A 23,234-nucleotide genomic window follows, 5' to 3' on the forward strand; every position below is an offset into this window, starting at 1 on the left:
AGGTATTCTTGTTTTGGTATTGTTGTTCCTGTTTGGGGAGGTTGGATGAATTCCCAGCCGGCTGGTTTGCTTCCATTGGAGGTATGCACTTAATCTTCCAGGTTTATTAAAATTGAGAGGAATGAAAAAAATGGTCAAGAAATGCCTTTATACTGGCTTAGCATTAGCCATAACAAATGGACTAAAAGGATTTTATCAATCTTCACTTTTCTCATTATGTACCTTAGTTGCTAAGGAGAACATATTTGTATTTAACATAACCAAGAGGAAAATTACCAGGAATTTCTTTTAAAAATCATTTAAAAAAATCATATTGATGTTGCCATCTCTTCAAAAATCATGCCATACATATCAGTAATCCCAATTTGTGGATTGCTCACATTTTAACACATTTGATGAATTATAATTTACAAAGAAATGAGTTTTCTTTTTTTAATATTGGGAGATTTAATATAAAAATCCAAATTTCTGGCTTCCATTGAAAATCAGAAGATCGAGCAACTCTATACCCACCTTTCCCTGGGACCACAGCCAGCAGAGCTGAGCAGCAGCTGCCCTCTTGAGATGGGGCGATCTCTGTCACCATAGTCCACTGAGCCCACGCTTCACATATTTACACGGCAGCCTAGCATCTACCTGTCTTCAAACCACCAGGGAAGTCCTCTCTTCTCTTTTCCACAGATGGAGAATCTGCAACCAGAAAGGGAGCTGCATTTTTTGCAGATCACATAGGTCACAGGAAGACTCAGCCAGAACAGGGTCCCAGGTTTTCAGATTTCTGGGCCTGGCTTAAAAACCAGCCCTGATCCACCAAAGCATCCAGTATGTGCTTGGCAGATGACCAGCCATTCAGATCTCACACTGATGCCCCCATCTGGAGACTCTCTGGATGGCGTCTCAGATGGACTTTATTGGACATGGTGGCTGCCCAAGCCTTGGGCTGGGAGCACTGCAGCCTAGGGTCTGGGACCCAGGCACTGAGTTTGAGGAGATCCAGAAGTCAGGGCTATTTGGAGCCAGGCCACAGGCAGCTGGTAAGAGAGCTGAAAAAGAGGCTCTGCTTGTTGGATCTGGAGAGCTTGGCCAGCACTGCCGGCTTTTCCTGCTCTAGCTGGCTTTGCCACTGTTTGAAAGCCTCCAGCAGGTCATCCTCCAGGGCATAGTGTTACAGCATGGTCCAGTCTGGACATTCTCCAACCATCAATACAATAGTCTTGAAGAAGGCAGACAAGTCCAACAAGAACCAGCCATCAGAGTTGCTGTCCCAAGTGCGACACCACTGTAGGGCTGTAGGTGGAAAGCTTCCTTCTTGCAGTCTACAACCACACGGGCTGGGTCCCAATTCAGGCAGGGCAGGTTCTTAACATGGTGCCCATCCATGCATCACGTAGTATCTCAGAAGAGGCGGCAGGAGATGAATCCGTGGGGGTCCACACTGCCCATGAGTGGAAATGCAGTCATGCCATTCTCTGATGTAAAGACAATGATTTCATACAAAGGGGCAAGCTGTTGGAATAAGGTCTTGATGCCTGGAAGCTTCTTAACCTTCAGCCAGTGGCTGGGGACCACACAGGGTGCAAGAGGACACTGGTGAGCTCTGAGACAAGTGTGTAGGGCAGCTGATAGGGCAGCGCTCCCGGGAGGTCTAGGAAAAGTGGGGCCTGGTGGCTCGATGACCACCTATATACATACTAGAGCCGTGGTCGGCAAACTGCGGCTTGTGAGCCACATGCGGCTCTTTGGTCCCTTGAGTGTGGCTCTTCCACAAAATACCACGGCCTGGGCAAGTCTATTTTGAAGAAGTGGCGTTAGAAGAAGTTTAAGTTTAAAAAATTTGGCTCTCAAAAGAAATTTCAATCGTACTGTTGATATTTGGCTCTGTTGACTAATGAGTTTGCTGACCACTGAATTAGAGGCCCGGTGCACAGATTCATGCACCAGTGGGGTCCCTCAGTGTGGCCTTCCGGGATTGGGCTGAAACTGGCAGTCCAATGCCGCCTGCCGTTCCCACTCATCCAGGCCCTGCTGCGCCTGCCAAGGGCTCACGCCCAGCCAGTCCTGATTGGGAGAGGCTTGCGCAGCCGCAGCAGCACTTGCCAGCTGTGAGCCCTATGTCTGGTGCCTTGTGGTCAGCTGAGCAGTGCTCCCACTGTGGGAGTGCACTGACCACCAGGGGGAAGGCGCTCAATGCAGGAGCTGCCGAGCTACAGTGACTTGGCAGCTGCGGTTCTTGGGTGACGCACATGGAACCAGAGAGGAAGGAGCCTGATTCTGGGTTCCATCACCTGAGAACCACCCTCTTGCAATCTGGGACCCCTTGGAGGATGTCAGAGAGCTGGTTTCGGCCCAATCCCCACAGGCCAGGCTGAGGGACCCCACTGGTGCACGAATCCGTGCACCGGGCCTCTAGTCTGTCTATAATTGGAACATTTATATGTCCATTGCAACTGCTTTTCTGAATTGGATCATTGTTGAATTCATGGGGAATCTTGGCACTAGTTTCATCCACAGACTTGTTTCTGAAGATATAGATGACATTCACACTTCCACCACCCCAAGCAGCCCAGCAAGCCAGAGTATAACTTTTTTGCATAGCTGGAACCCTCCATGACCCACTGCTGCTGTGACCCCTGGGCCTGGGCCTTAGTGCTGGGGCGGCTCCCAATCCTGGTCTGAGTCCCAGGGAGGATGGGGTACGAGTCACCAGCCTCTTGCGCAATCCATAGGCACTGCGTGTGAGCTCACTGCACATGCTCAGGGCCAGTTCCCCCTGCAGAGGTCACCATCTTGCGCAGGGCCAGGTTGTGGAGGCTGCCATTTTGCCATAAATGAGTTTTGTTTGTGTCTGAAGTCATAGCTATTTTACAAGGCAAGCCAGCAAGTCTTGCTACTTTATCATGCCACTAAAATACTGGATATTTACAGTGAATGACTGGAGTTAATATTATGACTTAAAAGGATACTTCTACGTTAAATTTTAACGACATTGTTTTTTACAGGAATATCATTAGCAGATAGAGAATTATAATACAATTGTCAACATTTCCAAAGTTATATTTAGGTTTTTCTCAAACTTGAATAATTAAAATTTTTTTCAAATAAAAATGACTTTTAGCTCTTCTCATTATCATATTTGACCTGTATGGCATATAAACTGTGTGTATATGACATAAGGCTCTCATACTTGTTATATGTCTGTAAGAAAAGCTACAAAACTAAAAAGTAAAATTAAAACTCTGAAAGAGATTTTTTCCCCTCTTATTACATGAACCTGGGAAGCACTGCTGAGTTGAAATGTAAAAAATACTGTATAATGTACCTGTTTTGTGGAGATTTAATAATATATTTTTCCTTTTTTTCTGAGTTCTACAAATCTTTAGTTGGTTGGTGTAAATTAATATGTAAATTAATATGCACTTAATGGGAATGTATAATCTCTCTATATAAAAGCCTAAGCAACCATTTGGACCAAATGACCAAACGATCGGTCGACTAGTCACTATGATGTGCACTGACCACCAGGGGTGGACACTCAATGCAGGAGCTGACCCCTGGTGGTCAGTGCACTCCCGATGACCAACCTCCCGCAGCTGGCCAACCTCGCATGGTCCTTCCCCCCGGCCGGCTGGCCCCGATCGGCCAGCATTGCTGGCCAGGCTGAGAGTCCCCACCCATGCACGAATTCGTGCACTGGGCCTCTAGTTTACATATAAAACCTACATCACCTCTTTTCTGGTCATAGCAAAATGATTAAAGTACCATAGTACTACTATGTAGCACCAAAGGATTATACACACAGATGGACATGTGTTTGAATAGTACTCATCAGTGCATAGCAAGAAAGTTGTCACTTGTGTAAAATTGCTTAAATCATTCTTTCTAAAGTTTTCATTGTGATTGAATAAACAGAATTTAAAAATTATTGTGGAAACTTATAAAATCCTAAGAGTACATGTTTGCTCCTCTACGGGTTGATGCAGTCTAATGTTCTGAAATCCTGAATTGCTATGATTTTTTAATAACTTTGTTGTGATATAATTTATATCCAGCACACTACACCCATTTAAAGAGTACTTTTCAATAAGTATCGACAGATGTATATGCCTGAGAAACCACCACCACCCAGTCAAGATGCAAACGTTTCTATTAACTGCAACTGCAAGGTTTTCTGTCATGCCCCTTGGCAGTCCATCTCTCCCACTAGCCCCATGTCCCAGACAACTATTGATCTGCTTCCTATCACCGTGTATTAGTTTACATTTTCTAGCATTTTATACAAGTGGAATAATTCAAGATGGACTATTTCATGTCTGACTCCTTTCACTAAGAACACTGATTTTGTGTTTCCTCTATGCTGTCATGTATGTCATAAATTTGTTTCTCTTTGTTATATAGTTTGAATCTCTGTGATTGATTTCTACTGTCTATCTAATAGCAGTAGAGCTTGAGAATCTTTATTTTTGATGAATGGTTCATTGGCAAATAACCTAGAGACACTCGGTTCTGAGGTTGTTAACAGACCATTAACTGCAGTGTTAACAGAGTCAGGCCCACAGCCACCTTTCATTTTCATCTTGCTAAGTCATCAGATGGCATGGGGGATTTTTTTCTACATCAATTCTGCCTTTGAGAAAGCACTTCCCTTTTGTTATTATAGATGCCTTTCTTGCAATTCAGACTATGATCAGAATGGTGAACAGTTTTCTTTACACTTGAGGAAGAAAAAATAAACTCTTACCTGGAATATTTTTCTCTTTGTTATTGATCAATTAAGGTCTCCAATAATGAGATCACTCAGATGAAGATGCACACATCTGTTCCAGATTGGAGGTTAAAACCCTGATCTCACTGTATGCATGCAGTCCTAACTTTGTATGGTAGGGCAGAACTGTATAATGACTGTGAAACCTGAATCTATGCAAAGTCATCCCAATAATTGGTTAGAAAAATTATTATTGTTCCATGAGCTTTAAATTTTTTGTCAAAACATTCAAAGCTCTTTACTGTCAGTTATAAATGTGTAAGAAAATGAAAACACAGAAAAATCAATATTTATTTAGTAGACTGCAATTTCCGATGCTAGAACCACCGAAAATTAAGGTGTTTTTCTTCTTGGTAATAAACTTAAGATAGCTTAAACAGTGCTTGTCTCATTCTTCTCATTGTGTAACTTAAAATATGAAGCAAGCAACTTTCCTATGCTTTAGCAAATGGTCATATTGTTAAGTTGAGATTAGCTTCCAACATTTTAGTCTTTGTGTTTTCAATGTTGTAAAATACCTTTGAGAGTTTTTTGAATGTGGAGTGAGTATTTTACTAGCATTACATGCTCTGGGCCATGTCAGTTCATGAACTGAATAATAGAAGAACAGTGACCATTCATGAAGGAAGTGACATTATTGGTCATCGATCAGGGGGCACTTATATTATTTATGTAGTGGTCTGTGGGCCAAGGGAGTAGTAGTAAATTTTGTACTTTATACATTTACTCACAGTTAATATATTGTAATTAAAATTTGAACTGTGTTCCTGGGGAGTGATGTAATTTAACTAAACACAGTAACTAAAATGCATGCATGTTGGAGCTATGCAAAACAAGGACTGCCTCTGTGGATGTATGTGTGTATGTGTGCATCAAATTTTTCCTATAGTTAGGTAATAACCAAATTAAGACAGATTCTCTCTGCATTTGGTAAACAATTCAGAATTGGACAGTTGCCTTATTTAAAAAAATACATACACTCTGTATTAAGTAAATGTTTGTCAAGTTGAGTTAGTTTACATTTTCTACTTTAAGTTCAAATAAGTATTCTTAAGGTTGTCCTATATAGATTTAAGTAAAAACTCAACTCAAGTTTAATAAGACAAACAAGATATTAAAATACTAAATAAAGCACTCACTTTGCAATTAATTTAACTCATAGCCAGACTCAAAGATAGTGCTTTTGCAGCATAGATCATGCTAATGGTTGGATGAGTGACAAAAAGCATGTGGAATGATCAGACAAGATACTTTTCAAATAGTTATTTGAGTATTTCTATATTGTAGTTTATATTACCGTATTTTCCGGCATATAAGACGACTGGGCGTACAGAAGATTTTCCTGGGTTAAAAAGTCATCTTATAAGCCGGAAAATACGGTATACAAATCATATTTATATATTACGAGCTGTCTCAAGCATTCTTTGCTTTTTTGATAAAAACCACAGGTTATTCAAATTCACAACAGCTTTAGTTCAGATGATTTAAAAAACAACAACAACAATTCAGTTCTATGGGAATGAAAAAGGGTCAGGGAGACTCCTGTTCTCACATCCCCAAATCCTTATTAGTTTGCTAAGCCCATTTACAAATTTATTACTCATCAACTAGTCTGTGGTAAATATGCTAGAACAGCTAAAACCAAATGCAGTTTCAGTAGAATATGATGAAAATTATTTTGTATAATTCTACAGTGTTTCCAGACTTTTGTATTTTTCTTTCTCATAATTTCCTATATTCATCCTATATAAATACCACAGAGGGACTTATAAGTTCATTCTCTTATAAGATTGTAGGAGATCATTCTAAAATTCTGTTAAATAGAGAAATTAAAATAAATACAAATAAAAATTGGACTTTGGTTCACTTCTTTTCATGTGGGGAGAAGAAAACATTGCTATTTCTAATACTCCATGGGTAGGAAGTCAAAATAGAGAGGAAGGCATTTAGTAAATGTTAATTCTTTCAAATTCTGCTCTAAAGGAAATGTACTACTTTCTCCCAGAAGCCAGTCATCTTATGTCCTCTCTCTAGAGCTGTATTCTCTTTTATTTCCAACAATTTTAATTACTTCCCCCCTTTCTTATATAAGAGAAAATGAACATGTAAAGATTAATTCCTATATAACAGTCTTTCCTCAATAAGTATATATAAGTATAGCTAAGAATCTGATTAAATAAAATATTTTCCTGGCACTTTTTCTTGCTTGGTATAATTTCAGTATACAATACTTTGGTTCTATAAAGCAGAAAAGAAGAAAAAAAGTTGACACATTAAAACCTAGAGCTATTATTTCTGGGGTGAATTATCTAAATAGCTCAATTTTATTTTTCTAGTTGTTTAAAAATATGGCTAAAATTATTTTTCCCCAAAGAAAATAATATTATCTGTCACTTGTCAGGTCAAGAGATACTTTTCTTTTGCATTTCTATTATTCTTCAATCATGGAAGAAACTATGAGTCTCAACATAAAATAGCAATGATAAAATAATCAGCGAATTTAAGTGAACTTCTTAGAAGACTCTATGAAATGACTTATAAGAAATATCTTATATAAATTCACTTAGTTTTCTATTGGTTGATTTATGATTGTTAAAGACATATACCTAGAATCTAAAATTTAGAAGGTCAAAATCTAACATGTTGAATGCAGATGAATTTATCAATATTTTTGTCAACCAATTGGTAACAAAAAGTGATAACAATTTTCCTTTCTATTTCAATGGATGTTTAATTTATAAATATCCAAAGTGCTTTTAAATTACATTTTTACAAATGGAAAACATGTCAGTATCTGTACCCACAATTATATCTTCCAGGATTCATTTCAGATAAATGAAAGCAAAGTTTCACTGATAAGTATTAATGTAAAGAACAGAAATGCTTTCAGTGTTACACTGGAAAATTTTCTATAATCTAGAAAAGGTTAGAACTAAAATTATATAAAATATGCTAACTCTTATTGCTATCCTTGTCATGTTTTCCATATATTCTCTTCCTAATTAATGTCCTTAAAAAGTGGCTATAAAATAATGAAATATATGCATATAGTCTTCCCTGCTCTAATTTTTAAAAATTATTTGTTTGAATATGGTTCAAGGTATTTGTGAAATCACATTGTCTTGACTTAATAAATTATAGAAATGTAAATAATACTTGTCCATCTAAAATTTATACTTAGATATTAAAGTTTCTGCTATTTCTTACAATCTTGATTCTCCTTCCAATCTTCAGTAATTCTGAATATATCTTATTTTAGAGGGTGGGGCAATGTATCAATATCCTCCGATAACAGTGGGTCCCCAGAGGTAAAGGAACATTACCAAATATCAAAACATACAAAGGTTCAAAAATTATTAAATTATAAGTCTAGCCCTGGCGGGTGTGGCTTTGGTGGTGGGGCATTGTCCCATACACCGAAAGGTTGCTGATTCGATTCCCAGTCAAGGCACATGCCTGAGTTTCAGGCTTGATCCCTGGGAGGGGGGTTGCAGGAGGCAGCCAATCTGTGTTTCTTTCTCTCTCTCCCTCTTCCTTCCTCTCCCTATAAAAATCAATGAAAAATCTTTAAAAAATTGTAAGTCTGCTTTTGACGTGACTTAGAAATGTTTGGTGATATAATCCTCTTTGGTTTTGGTATTCACACTTCCCTCTGTTACTTAAATAGCATCTCAGAGTTGACACGATGTCAAAGCATAAAGTTGTACCTGGAATTGCAGGTCTTGTTTGACTATTGAAAGTATTTTTGTGCTCTCAGTTTTTCCAATGTAATGCAAATTTCAAATGTTCTGTTAGTTGTTTCCTTCCAAAAACTAGCAGATTTATAGTGGAATAATAACCATGCATCACAGTAGTGCATTATATCATGATTTTAGTTTAAATAATTTTACTAGGAAATAAGCCAAGTCTTTGGAGATACTGCTGGCTCATTTAGATGAATGCACCTGAAAATTAATATAAAATTATTCAACAATAAACATTTGTTTGTGACTATCTTGCTGAGTTTGTGGTATTTTTTGTGTTATTTCAAAATATATTTTTATTGATTTCAGAGAGGAAGGAAGAGGGAGAGAGAGATAGAAACATCAATGATGAGAGAGAATTATTGATTGGCCACCTCTTGCATTCCCCACATTGGGGATTTAGCCTGCAACCCAGGCATGTGCCCTGACCGGGAGTCAAACTGTGACCTCCTGGTTCATAGGTCAAAGCTCAACCATTGAGTCATGCTGGCTGGGCTGAGTACATTTTTTAGGGGACTATTATTCAAGAATAAAGTTGGCTCCTCTCATTTTTCATGTGCAGTAAAATACTTTTCCTATCACTGAACAAAATTTTGAAGTTGATTTGTCTAGAAACAAAGGATGTCTGGAGTATCAAGTGTCATAAAGTGATGTCAACCAAGAAATTACATCCCATTTTGTTTTCCCCAAAATCTCTATATTTATAAAGAAATTAGCATGCTCCAGTTAGAAAATAAAAAGAGAACATTAGAAAATTACTGATATTACTCACCAAATAGAAAACAAATCAGCAAAGAGGAATTCATTAAAATATGTTTACATTTTATCAGACCTTTTATGAAGCTAATTTGTTAATTTAAAATATTTTTTTAAATCCCACTTACTCCAGAGCAAAAGTACCTGAACATTTTTCATTAATCTAAAACCATTATGTTTTCAACAAAATAAATAAATAAATAAATAAATAAATAAATAAATAAATAAATGTGTGGATTGCAATATCTTTTTAAAAAGACAACAGGGATATAATATGAACCCAAATAAAAGTATTTAAAGAAAACTTGTAGACATTCCTAAGATCACATCTACCAATTTATCCATATCTCTATTATTACTAGAGGCCTGGTGCACAAAACTCGTGCATGGACGAGGGGGTGGGTGGGTGGCGGTCTCTCAGCCCAACCTGCACCCTCTCCAATCTGGGAGCCCTCAGAGGATGTCCAAATGCCAATTGGACATCCCTCTTGCAATCTGGGACCTCTGGCTCCTAACTGCTCACCTGCCTGCCTGCCCTAACCACTCTGCCTGCTTGCCTGATCCCCCTACCTGCCCTCCCTTGCTGGCCTGGTCGTCCCTATTAACTTTTTTTTTTAAAATCTTATCTCCTTCACACACAATTGTATTTGACTTCCTTATTGGCTTCTCCCTCTCACACAATTTTCTCTCTCCTTTATGTAACACTTTTTCCTACTGACTCATCTTTTATAAACTTTTCTTTCCTTCTTATTTCCTACTTCTGGTCCATCATCCTTCTTCCCATCTTTCTCCTATCCTTCCTCCCTCCCCACATTCCTTCTTTCCTTTATCTTTACCCCTGCCCTTTCTCCCCTTTTCTTCCTTCCCACCTTAATTTTTTTTTTTTTACTTCCTCCCTTGGACCTGCTTTGCTCCCTCCCCCATTTCTTCCTTCTTCCCATTTTCCTTTTAAGCTCTACCAGCTCCCCCTTTAAAACTTTTCTTCCCTCCCTCTTTCTCTCTCATCCTACCTTTCCCATACATTCTTCTCTACTTACTTCCACTGTTTTAACATCTATCTACCTGCCTAATTATTCACTATCATTTATCTTTTTTCTTTTCTAACTCCTACTTTAAAATCTGTCCCCAGTACACAACTATACACTGAGTGGCCAGATTATTATGATCTCTGAACGCATAATAATCTGGCCACTCAGTATACATATATATATATATATATATATATATATATATATATTTTATTTATTTATTAGAGGCCCGGTGCATGAATTCGTGCATGAGTGGGGTCCGGCCAGCCTGGCCAGGGGGAGGGGATATGGGTGGTTGGCCAGCCTGCCTGCTGGTCGAACTCCTGGTCAAGGGGACAATTTGCATATTAGCCTTTTATTATATAGGATACACACTGAGTGGCCAGATTGTTATGCGTTCAGAGATCATAATAATCTGGCCCTCAGTGTAGTTGATTTTCATTATAGCTCCTACAGTTCACTCATACATCCTCTTTCCTTCTTTAACTCTGCTCTCTACTGACTCCTTTATAAAGTTCTTCCCTCCCTGCCTCCCTTCTTAAAGCTTCCGTTCGGGGTGGGGAGGCGGTGTTAACCCCCAACCCAGGGCTCAGCCCCGGCCAGGTGTTCACCGCGCCCTCTTCCCCGGCCTCCCCACTGCTGTCCTGCTCCCATTGCCTGCCAGGGATACCCAGCCCAGTAAGGGTGGCCAAGGCCTCCTCGGCCTGGGCGCTGCTGCTGCTGCCGCGAAGCAGAAAGCCTTGGACCATCCACCACTCCATCCCAGACCCGTGGGCGCCTCCCCGCCAATGGCCCACGCTTGGGGGCCACTGCCCTCCTCCCGCCCTTGCCTATAGCACCTGCTCCCCCACCCCTGCAGTCGCCACTCCCTCCCGCGTGCAGCCCTGCATTTCCTTCCCTTTTCCATTCCTGCATCTTTTTCTTGTTCCCTTTCTGTATTTCTCTTTCTCCTCTTGGCCTGTCTGCATGCAGGCCTGCCTTCCTCTCCCTCTCCTTTCTTATACCCTCCTATCCTATCATATCCTACCCAGGGCCTTGCAGCTGCCTGAGCAGAGGGCGGGGACGCAGCCTGCTGATCCGGTCGTGACATGATACTCTAACAGATAATTTGCATATTTCTCTATTATTAGAATAGATGGGGGAAATATTCATATTTATATATACTATATTTAATCCTCTCTCATCTACTCAATTTCCCATCCCTCTGCTACATTATTGATTTTTCATCTCTGCTGAATCATTTCAATTAGAATTAAAAACTGATCTAATACATGCTATTATAAAATATGTACTTATGGCTCTGGCCAGTGTGGCTCAGTTGGTTGAGCGTCATCCCATGCACCAAAAGGTTGCTGGTTCAATTCCCAGTCAGAGCACATGCCTGGATTGTGGGTTTAATCCATAATAGAGGGCATGCAGGAGGCAGCTGATGGATGTTCCACTTTCACATGGATGTTTCTTTCTCTCTCTACCTCTCCCTTTCTCTCTCTCCAAAAATAAATTAAAAATTTTAAGAAAAATATGTATTTGTGCCCACATTCTGTGCCAGTTAATTTCTTTTCACTTTTATGCAATAAAACTCCTTGAAAATACAGCCTCCATTTGTTATCCTTCATTTATTTTTTAAGCCAGTGTAATTAGACCTTCTTTACCTACCACTCCAAGGAACAGCTATTGTCAATATCAGCAGTGACCAACACATTGCTAAATTCACTGGTTTTAGTTATCAAGACAATTGATCACTTATTCCATCATAAACTCTTTCCTCATCTGGCTTTCCATATACCAATCTCCTTTGATACTCCTACTACTGCTACTTCATTGCTGCTACTTCCTTTGCTGGTTTTGCCTTTTCCCTCTAACCTGTAATTTTTGGAAAGCCCCAGGACTTAAGTCTCAGACTTTTCTTTACTTACACTTACTCTATAGAGACCTCATTCAATCTTATAGTAGTAAATATTATTTATATTCTTAGTATTAGCCATATTATATCTCTAAATCAGACCATTCCTCTGAATTCTAGACTTTCATGTACAACTAAATAGTCAACATCTACAGGTAGATATCTACTAGTAACATGCATCTCAAACTTAACATGAATAAAACTAACTTCTTGATTCCTTAGCTCTAACATCTTCCCCTCTTCATTCTCCCTATCTCATTTGGAGTATTCTATATTTCCTCTGTTTCTTTCATATACCACACCCAATCTATCAGTAAATCTGTTGACTGAAGCTTCAAAATAGATCAGGAATTTCACTACTCGAGAATTTTAATTCTATAGCAAACTCTAAATCATCGTCTTTTATCTGGATTATTGTAGTAGTTTATTACTAATATCTCTGTTTTTTTGCCCTTGCTTCCTACTCATAGAAAAATTCTTTAATAAATTCCCTTTTGAGATTAAATATCAAAATTCAAATAATGTCTCACAATGCCCTGGCCTCCCCAGCTACCTCCTTGCTACTAATCTGCTGTAACTCCTTGTCCAGTTTCTCAAACTCCATTCTGTCCCATACTCTAGGCACACTTGGAGGGCTGAAATACTGCAGGCACATTTTTTTACTAAATCATTTGCACCGGTTCTTCCTTTTGTCTGAAATGCTGACCTGCAGATAAGCTTGCAGTTCATTTCCTCACACCTTTCAGATCTCCACTCAAGTATTCTATTTGCAGTGTGCCCCACTGACCCCAACTCTCTTTTTCCCTTCGCCCATTTTATTGTATTTATCAGAGTTTTATTTCCTTATTTGTTTGTCTATTGAATGTCTCCCTCTTGCTGAAATAAAAGGTCACTGAGGGCCTGGATTACTTTCACTGCTTTACTCCTGGAACCTGTAAGAGTTTCTTTTTTTCTTTTTTTTTATTCTCATCTGAGGATATTTTTAGAGAGAGTGGAGGGGAAGAGACTGAGAGAGTCACATCAATGTGAGAGAGACATGTCAATTGGTTGCCTCCCAAACAGGGATCATCCCTGTAACCGAGGTACATGTCCTTGACTGGAATCGTACCAGGGACCCTTCAGTCCTGGGCTCAGGCTCTAAATAATGAGAAAACCTGCTAGGGCCTGTAAGAGTTTCTGGCTTGTAGAAGGCATTCTGTAAATTTGTTTGGCTAGGAAAAACTCCATGTTTTCTTTCCACTTCCCATGTTTTCTAATACATTTTACTGTGAATTTTGACTTTTTAAATAAATATTATCCACCTATAGTCTTGTAATTTTTCCTTTGGGGACTGATAATTGTTCACTGTAAGAAAGAGTTTACATTTAATCATTAAAAATAAATTGAATAATTTAGTTTTAAATGAAAATTAAGGTACCAAAATTTGATGAAAATACAATTGTTATGAAGCTATGTTATACTTTAAGTCTAAATTAAATAACATTTTAATTTTAAATTAAACTTAGTTCTAAATTAAAATAACTGCAGCAAAATGCATTTCAGTTGAACATTTTTCAGAAATGATGTTATGTTAGAGAATGTGTTCTTCTTCTTAGAACAAGTTGAGGAAATGCAAATACTAGACCACGATTTTGATTTGGTTGCCATCTGGTCAGAATCTTTGATGGTTCTCTATTGAGTGCAGAATAAAGTCCATGTTTCTTACATTGGCACTTAGGGTTTTCTTTAACTTGTAAAGTTAAATTACAAGCTGCCTTTTGGCTTACAAGCCCCTTAAGTACCTCATAACCCAGGCTCCAGCCACACCCCCATTGCCCATATGCATTATGATACTTCACATCTCATTGTTGCTTTGCTCGTACAATACTCAGGAATAGTAAGTCTTGGTCACACGTGTGAGTTTGTTCAATGACAAATTTCTCTAAATTTCTCAAGTAATCTTCATAGAAGTATTTTATCCAAGATACTGCAAATAACTGGATCTGAAACTTATAAGGTAAGCTGTGTGACCTTGGCTAAGTAATGTCATTTGTCCACGGTTTGCTCAACTGTAAAATGAATATGCTATCTACTTTATTACTATTGCTATTATAAAAATACAGAATGTGCTTAATAAAATGCTTCAACATGTCATTTAGACACAAAGAGATGCATGCTTTTTCTATTTCCTCTCAACCCTATTACTTGTCTATACCACAGCTCTATCTGTATAATACAACTTCTAATTTATCTGTTTTGATTAGCTTAATCCCTGTTCTTGAAGTTATATTTTTTTCTACCTGAATTACTATATTATCATACCTTAACCAAGGCATACATTTTCCTGGGGCACCAATTTATTACTGTTTTTTAAGTTTTCAATATGATTTTTTGTTTCAAAATTTCATATTGATAAGGAATTGCAAAGGATGCGATAGCTTCCTACGAACCTGGTCTATCAAAAGATGCATTTAATGAAATATTGTAATTATATCAGTTTGACTTAATTTTCTGTTTAACATCACTAAAAATGATTTGGGGTGTCATGATCGAATGTGAATAACTTTAAGTTTCCACTGTTATTTACAAAAACATTAAATAGCTTACGTAAGATTATTTGCTTTACACAGCATGTTTTGAAACAGCAAATTACTTCTTCAAAATACTGTACCCTTTTTTAAAATAAAAAATACTTAAATTTTTTCATTAGCTGATCTAGATAAATAATTTGTAATTCAAAATAAAGTGAGAGCTCTATGTTGAAATTAGAAGATTTTCTCTGAAGAAGTAAAAACTAACAGTGTGGATAAGGTTAAAAATAATTCCTTCCAAGTGATGTTCTTTCTGTCATATTTTCCAAAACTACAGACTTTCTTGCAGCTTTATAGATTATTTTAGTCTCTCTTGGGGCATTTTATCCATTAAGCACTTTCCTTCAAGGACTGAGTAGTTGTTCCTTTAAACACATTATAGCAAATTATTTGTTATCAAATGTCTTGGTTGTTCCCTATTTCTGTTTTATAACCACTAGATGTTTTTTTATACCAATTGAATTTGCAATCACAACCATTCAGAAGAAGAAAAAGAGTCTTCAGATTGAAAACAGACAAGTTTAAAGAAAAGTTCATTCTGACATTTAAACCTCAAGTAAAAATTAAACTTTGCCAATAGTATTGAACTAGGAACAAGATTTTTTGGGGGAAAATCACACACAACAAAAGTAATGTTGGTAGGCTACAGTAATTGTAAATCAGATAAAATTTGGATTCTTTTTCATTTTGTTTTTATTTTCAATAACAAATATATATCCTTGCAACTTTTTGAATATTACATTGCCAAGAAAAACAAAATTGTCTCAAGTTGTAAGGAAGTATTATTTTTGAATACACTGAATATTCTGAAGAATTTATTACCATCCTATTTTTCATTGCAACAGTTCTAACAAAACTCTTTTCCACAAGTTTTGATTTCTCAAGAGTACTTCCCAGACATTAGAAAATACTATCAAATCTATTGTTACAATAAAGAATCCACTGAAAAATCTTAGAAAAATGCTAAAATGATTAATAAAATTACTGTTATCAGCATAAGTCCAAGGTCTATAAATATATTTTAAGATTAAAATACTTTTAGATAAATGACAAAGATCGAGCTAAAAATACATATATAGGTATCTCTCTTACCTATCTACTTACCTATCTATTCCTATAATGATTCCAGACTTCCCACAGTAAACATCTGAGGGGAGCAGAGTTTGCTACCCCAAAATATGCCTCTGTGGGATATTATTTTAAGCTGCTTATTTTCAAGAAATGAAAGACTCGGGAAAAACCTTTGCTCTTCCCCCTAACTGCCTATAAGAATTTAGAGAACCTGCTCCAGGAAGGAAGCACCATGACAGACGATTATAGTTTAATATGAACTAGTGTGTGACAGAAAGGGAGGAACCTAGCACAGGGCCCTTTGTTCAAAGGTGGCCCATTGTTGAAGACAGCTCAGTAAACATTTATTTACCAAACATTTGCTTTTCTGGCTCCCTGTGAATTGCCTTCCTTTCCTTTGAAGTCTCAAGGCATAATCCCCCTATTCTCCCTAGTTCAAGTTGCCATATAATCAAGGCTTAGCTGCTCAATCTGTCCTGGGTCTCATACTTGTATGGAAACCCATATGCACATACGTAATAAATTTTGTCATTTTCTTCTGTTACTCTGTCTCATGTTAATTTGATTAGTCCAGCCAAAAGAATTTAGAAATGTAGGAGGAAATTTATTTTTTCCTCCTCCTCATGTCTTTATAAGAAAGAACAGCAAATTTTTAAAAGTCAAATTTAATAGGACAGGAAATGGCATACCCACTTGATTTGCATGTTAATATTAGCTACATAAACACTTTTGTCAACCAAGAAATATTTTGCAATGGAAAACTTGCTTAAAACTATATTCAAATTTTATTAAATCCCATTTTAGAAGAATAAAGTTATCCTCCTTGTCGGAAAATATTGAGGGACAGAATGCAGAAAAACATACTTCATTCTAACAGTTCTACCTCTGAACTTCTTTCACCTCTTCTTGATTATCAGGAAACATTTAGCAAAATACTTTTCCTGTCTTACAACAGAGAATATAACCATAGGGGGAATGTCTATATTGAGACTATGGAAACCAAGAGGGCATGTAACAGATCCTTTCTGAGGTTCCTTAGGGGACTTCTTGTCCTGTAACTTTTTATTTAGAGAATACTTTATTAATTTCTGTAATCAAACCCATGCACATTAAGACCTTACATATTTAATACAGTGCATTACCTCTGTACAAATGGAAAAAAATTATGTTGAATGTTTCTAGACCAATATGGCTGTTAATTTCTGTACAATGCCAACCCAACTCTTTGTTATATGACATTTCTTTTGCCTGGGATCTCCATTTTATGAGAGTAGTTCATAGTAACTAATGAGTCTGTATATTATGATTCTAAATAAAAAAACAAATACTCTAGAAACAGTAAGTATAAGTATTTGACACTATATATAAATAGATAAATATTTTTCTGATAGTTTCCCACCACATAGTCAAATGTTGCTGGTTAATTTCAGTATGCTACAAACTGATCTTTTCAAAAATATAACCACTGTTGTGAATGATTTCTATTGCATCCTAAGGGGGCAAGATTGGAGAGTCAATCAAAATGGCCTATCTTCAACTTTCTAAATCCTTCTAGAAACTGTATGTCCTAATAAAATATAGTCACATCTTCTCCATAAAGCTTTTTATCTCATGGAAAGAAGTTCACAGCATGACTCAGAGTTTACCCAATATTCTTTTAAACACAGGTTAATTTCTTGTTTCTTTATCTATTAAGAGTCTTGTTATTATTGAATGAAAATCTTAATTGAAGAGGTTTTTTAACATAGGGATGTCTATATGATTTAAATTGTTTGACTTCATTATTGATTATTTTATATAATTTGAAGATACTTCTACTAATCCACTTAAAAGAAATATATTCTCTTACTGGCTTGTTATCTATTGAGAAAAGTGTGTATTTTTATTTTTTTAAATTCCTTTATTGATTGAGGTATTACATATTTGTCCTCATCCCCCATTCCCATCCCAAACCCCTCCCCATGCATGCCCCCACCGCTCTATTGTCCGTGACCACTGGTTAGGCTTATATGCATGCATACAAGTCCTTTGGTTGATCTCTCCCTGTTACCCCCACCCTCCCCTACCTTTCCTCTGAGGTTTGACAGTCTGATCGATGCTTCCCTGTCTCCGGGTCTGTTTTCATTCATCAGTTTATGTTGAGTGTGAGTGTTTTTAGATAAAAATATAGTTGGTAAAATAAGAAAGGCTAGTTTGAAATCCTCAATCTTGTATAATATTTAAGAAACATATTACTTAGAACATAAATGTGAAATAAAAAGGTACCAAAAAGTCTGATGATAGCTCTTTTCTCTAAACTTTTGGGTATAAATAGTTGTTGGCAGAACAGAATAGAATTTGAAAAAAATTAGAAATTGATAAGAGATCTATCAGAAAGACAGAGAATCTGATTGTATAAATATTTATTGCTGAGTAGCAAATACCAAAAACTTAGCAGCTTAAAGAAACAAACATTTATTGCTTCAAGTCTTCGTGGTTCATAAATTGGAGCATTTATCTGGGTGCCTCTGTTTCAGAGTGCCCTAACAATGCTGCATTCAAGGTGTTTGGCCAGAGCTATAGTCATCACAAGGCTTACCTGTGAGCCCAGCCTGTGATATATCTGCCTTGGACCTCACTCACATATCTGCTGACAGGCCCCAGGTCTTCATTGGCTATTGGCTAGTAACATTCATTTCTTCCTGTGTGGATCTCTGCAGCTCACGATATGTCAGCTGTATTCTTACAGAGCAAGTGAGCCAGGAAGTAAGAGATGGAAGCCCAAGGGATAAAAACCACACCAGTATTTTTCTAGCCTAATTACTAGAGTTACTTCACATTACTAGAGTCCATTATTTGTTAGAAGCCAGCCATTAGGTGAAGCCCATACTCAACAGAAGTCATCAATACCAAGAGGCAGTGATCACTGGAGACCATCTGTCTAAATGAACATAAAGATGAATAGTGATCAGCAAATAAGTGTTTCAAAGGCTTAATTACCCCAAATTTAAAGTTGCTGCAAACATTGCTAAGTTGAATCAGGTAATACGAACACATCAACAGTAATATATTTAGCTACTTCCTTCCTATTATCCAAGATGTAAAATCCAATTCCTGGATTAGGAAAAAGCATTGTTAGCTGTTGATTGATAAAATTAGTCAATTAGGATAAAAGTTAAAAATGAAAGAAAGACTAAATTGATTTTCTCAAAATCTGGTTCAATCTAGCCCTTTTAGAGAGAAGATATAAAGAAGTCCTGATTTCTTTTATCCTTATCCCCTCTAATGTTTTGTTTTTATCTCTTGTTTTAAAGAGAATGAAATTAGTGTGTATTTTCTTCTTTTTGCATTTGAAATCCAGTTTGAGAGCACTGGATCTTCTTGTACAAAAAATATGTGTAGGGTTACTTTCAGAGAGATGTGCTATAATTTTAAATCCTATGAAGAGAACCACACACACACGCGCACGCACACACACACACACACGCACACACACACACACACGCTGAGAGTAGATGATACTGATAGCTGAGATGATCTCTGAAGAAACCTAGTTCCCCAAGCAAATAACAGAAAACAATAAAGAAACTAACTATGTGTTTTTATTATCATCAAGCTAAAGGATTGAAAGAGAGTACCATTACTGATATCCTTCGTTCAATGGGGAAAGAGGATATAGATATTTGATGAATGGAAAGGAAATCTTAATAAAAATATCCTCTGAAGGATGACAGAAATACTGCATTGAAGAAATGAATACCAGAATATGTGATTTCAAAATTAATTCTGCATTTAGCCTCTCAATATTAGGGCTCCAGAGTTTCAATCATGTTTTTCTAATACTTATAGTCAGCACTGAGTAAAAAGTAAGGAAGCACATATACCCTGGAAATGGTAAGAGCAAGGGAATAAAATTAAATGTCAAAGACAATGCAAAGAACAATTTTCTTAAAGTCATAAGAATATGGTTTTTGTACTGCTTAATAATGTTGACCTTTGAAAAACTTCACTCTATGAAGTGGAAAATCTGCATATATCTTTTGACTCTCTAAAAACTTAGTTGTCCCTTAGTATCCTTTGGGGATTGGTTCTAAGAAACCCCTGCCCCCCAAGAATACCAAAATCAGCAATGCTCAAGTGCCCCACATAACATGGCTTAGATGAATGCATATAGTCTGCCCTCCATGGATTCCCAACCGTGGATAAAAAAACAGTACGTTTTTATTGGGGGAAAAATCCTCATATAAGTGGCTTTATGTTGTTCAATGGTCAGCTGTATATTATACAACTTTCTCCTTATTGATTTTTTTTTAATAGAAAACCATTTAAAAATTCAGTAGAATAAAAAACTACTTAAAAACACTTTGCATAGCAATCTATACCTAGAAAATATTCTGAATATAATTAATAACATATTGTTCCTTAAAAGAGAGCAGAAATCTTTCCTTCAGAAATTAAAGTTGTTTTCCTGGGTAATGTGTAAATTTAGCAAATCAACATCCCAGCTATCCCCATGGTGCTCCCAATTCCTGTCCCTTCTTCTCTCCCAATCCACCCCCCAACACACATCCACATCTGGGCCAAAAATACACATTCACTAGATGAAGCCTCCGATTCTATAGTTAGTCTTCAAAAACATGTCCCTCCTTTGCAGAGATAATTCAATTAATATTGAAGCACAATGTGAATGAATAGCAGAACTCCTTAGAAGAGGCATTGAACAAGAATAATGACAAGCACTAAGCCACCACACAAAAATAAAAGGGTTCAGAAAGGGAAATAGGATGATGACATACATAAACCACTCCCTTCTCAGCTTTGAGTAAAATCAAGGGTGACTTCAAGTCTTTTCTTAAAAAAAAAAAAAATCCCAATTTGTTTTGGAATTTATTCTTTGAAATCTCATCTCTATTTTGAGTACCTGCTATGTCCCAGCCTTGTTCTTTTACATTTTGCTCTGATTTTAATGTCTTTAACATATAGGTGGTGTACTTATACAAACAAGAAAAATGAAAGCTCCAAAAGGTTCAATCATTTATGTTCAGTTTTTCTTTTATAAAAATGCAATATTAAGAATCAACACTAGATCTGTCTTTCTGTCTCAAAAAACGTATTCTTTATATGCTACCTATAATTCTTCAAACAGTTGGCGTAAGTATCAATTATATTAACTGAGGAATAAAATGTGAATTTCACTAGTACTGATACATTCTAGCAATATGCTTAAAGAATACATTATGGAACCCATTTATAAGGCCTCAGCAAAGTTTTGCTGAATTTGCTTGTATTTCCTATGGTCTAAATAGACTTGAAGCCCTATTAATATCATTCCTTTGATTTAGGCATTTTTTCCTTCTCCCAGGCAGTGGTATCATAAATATAGTCTCCTATTCCCTGGGCATGAAGACAGCACATTGTAGATCACTCCTTCTCCATGCTGAGGCAACCATTCACACCATAGAACTTATGATTACAATGATCTGTTATCCTGAAAAATCAACCACATGATTCATGAATTATGCATAGATTGGGGAGAGTGCACTATGAATGAATAATTACCAAAGATTCATGGAATTATTCATATACATATGACTTCTCAAATCTAAGCAGTATTAACCACATCATAAATAAATTGAATCATATAAGTGTCAAAAGCTTTAGAAAGTACTTCCATATACACGTTATTTATAAATGTCATTTGTTGGAATTGACTTTATAGTTTTTATTCCATTTTTATGAATTTCCAAGTTATATAAGATATAGATTTTTAAGAGCTGTGATAAGTTGGTGTTCCCATTATTGCTACATTGATGGTCTGTTAGAAACTCTACTTGGCCTTTACAAAATCTGAGCATTATAAAAAGAGAAAAAAAATTATGGTAAACCACAGGTGAGCAGAATGCAATTTAACAGTGTGTGTTCAGCTTTTATGTTCTTTGTAAGCCAGAATTGATTTCAGTAATTATCCCAATTTTCTAAGAGTCCTGGCCTGTGGGCTATTTCTGCTTCCATAACTGGCTTTTCTTTTGGTGTTTTTGAAACCCCAGCTATAAAATGTCAATAATCTACCTCCTTTTTCAAAGCAATGTTGCCTGGATACAGATGTTTATGTCCATAAGAGTCATATGTTCTTTAAAATATTTCCTTTAAAAAATCAAAATAAAAGACTGGATTCCATTCTGCCTCTGGGGAAAAAAAAGTCAGAAAGATGCTTATTTTTTAGGATGAGCATCATACAGATCAATTTTTAATTCATTACTTGATCAAATATATCTTGAAATAAACTTAAAACCTGAAAAATTATAATGCTACATCTCGGTCAATTAATTTTGCAGGGGAATCACATATTTCCAAATTCACTGCTTCATTCATAACCTTCTCCAAAAAGACCCTGAACCTTTTCTTATCTAACAAGCAGACCACATTTCTCCAAACATTGTTTTCTTTAATCTCCCACAAAGCCTTTCACATTTGCGGCCAACAGGCCCTAACAGTAGGTTTGCATAGATTTGTACTACTTATATATTATGTTTGATTGTTTTCTTTTTGTTCTCTTGTGTAAATTATCTAGTCTCCAATGTTATACTCTAAAAATCTTTATGACAAAGACTAAGTGTTTTAAAGTATAGGTTTTATTATTATTCGGGTATAGAAAGGCCTGCAGATTAGGAGAAGACTGCCCTTAAAAAGGTAGTTTGTTATGCTCATACATCCCAAGAGAAGAGGGCACGCTATGCCATGGGGGCCAAGCAGGGAAGCACAGTGTCAGTCAGGAGGAACAGGGAGCAGAGGAAAATATAGGTAAGTGCTTTTAGTGAGGTTTCCATAGAAAAGAATAGGCAAGTCCAGGGAAGCAGGCCTAGGGTTGAGTAGTTTGAATAATTTCAGCAGGTTTTGGGTCACAGAGGCTATCTCTAGTTGCCTGGTGCTTGGCCCTGGGCAGGAGAACAGTGACTAGGATATTATAGAGGAGGCGTCAGCACTATGGGCTCTGGATTGGTTAGCGTTCATATGAAAGGTATGAATGAGCTTCTTGCTAAGAATTAGCTAATCCTGGGAGAAGCAGTCCCTCCAAAGTCAGCAAGGTCCCAACATGTCAAAGCATCAGAAAATAAAAGCCATGGGCAATACATGAAGTTTTCTCCATTTTAACTCTTTATACTGCTATGCAAAATAATTAACAAACAAACACCCTTGCAACAACAAAAGTAATTGTCTATGAGGGCATTATACAAGCATTTTATGGTTTGTTTATTTATTTATTTGTTTTTGTTTATTTTTTTAATCCATCTGGGATAATTAGCTTGGGTTAGCTTGACAAGTTCTAGTATATCTATTTTTAAAAACACAATAGTACTCCCTGCTAGTTATGTCTATTGCCAATGTCCTCCATCCAAAGTCCACCAGGAACACACATGTAGT

The 23,234-nt window shown here is 36.8% G+C and overlaps 1 pseudogene; it reads right to left on the reverse strand.

Moving 5' to 3' along the window:
• Positions 1-1,006: 1,006 nt before the first annotated feature.
• On the reverse strand, positions 1,007-12,796 carry LOC103305662 (mitochondrial import inner membrane translocase subunit TIM50-like; annotated as a pseudogene).
• Positions 12,797-23,234: the final 10,438 nt, after the last annotated feature.

This window comes from Eptesicus fuscus, chromosome 16 (assembly GCF_027574615.1).
Source record: "Eptesicus fuscus isolate TK198812 chromosome 16, DD_ASM_mEF_20220401, whole genome shotgun sequence".
Taxonomy (NCBI): Eukaryota; Metazoa; Chordata; class Mammalia; order Chiroptera; family Vespertilionidae; genus Eptesicus; species Eptesicus fuscus.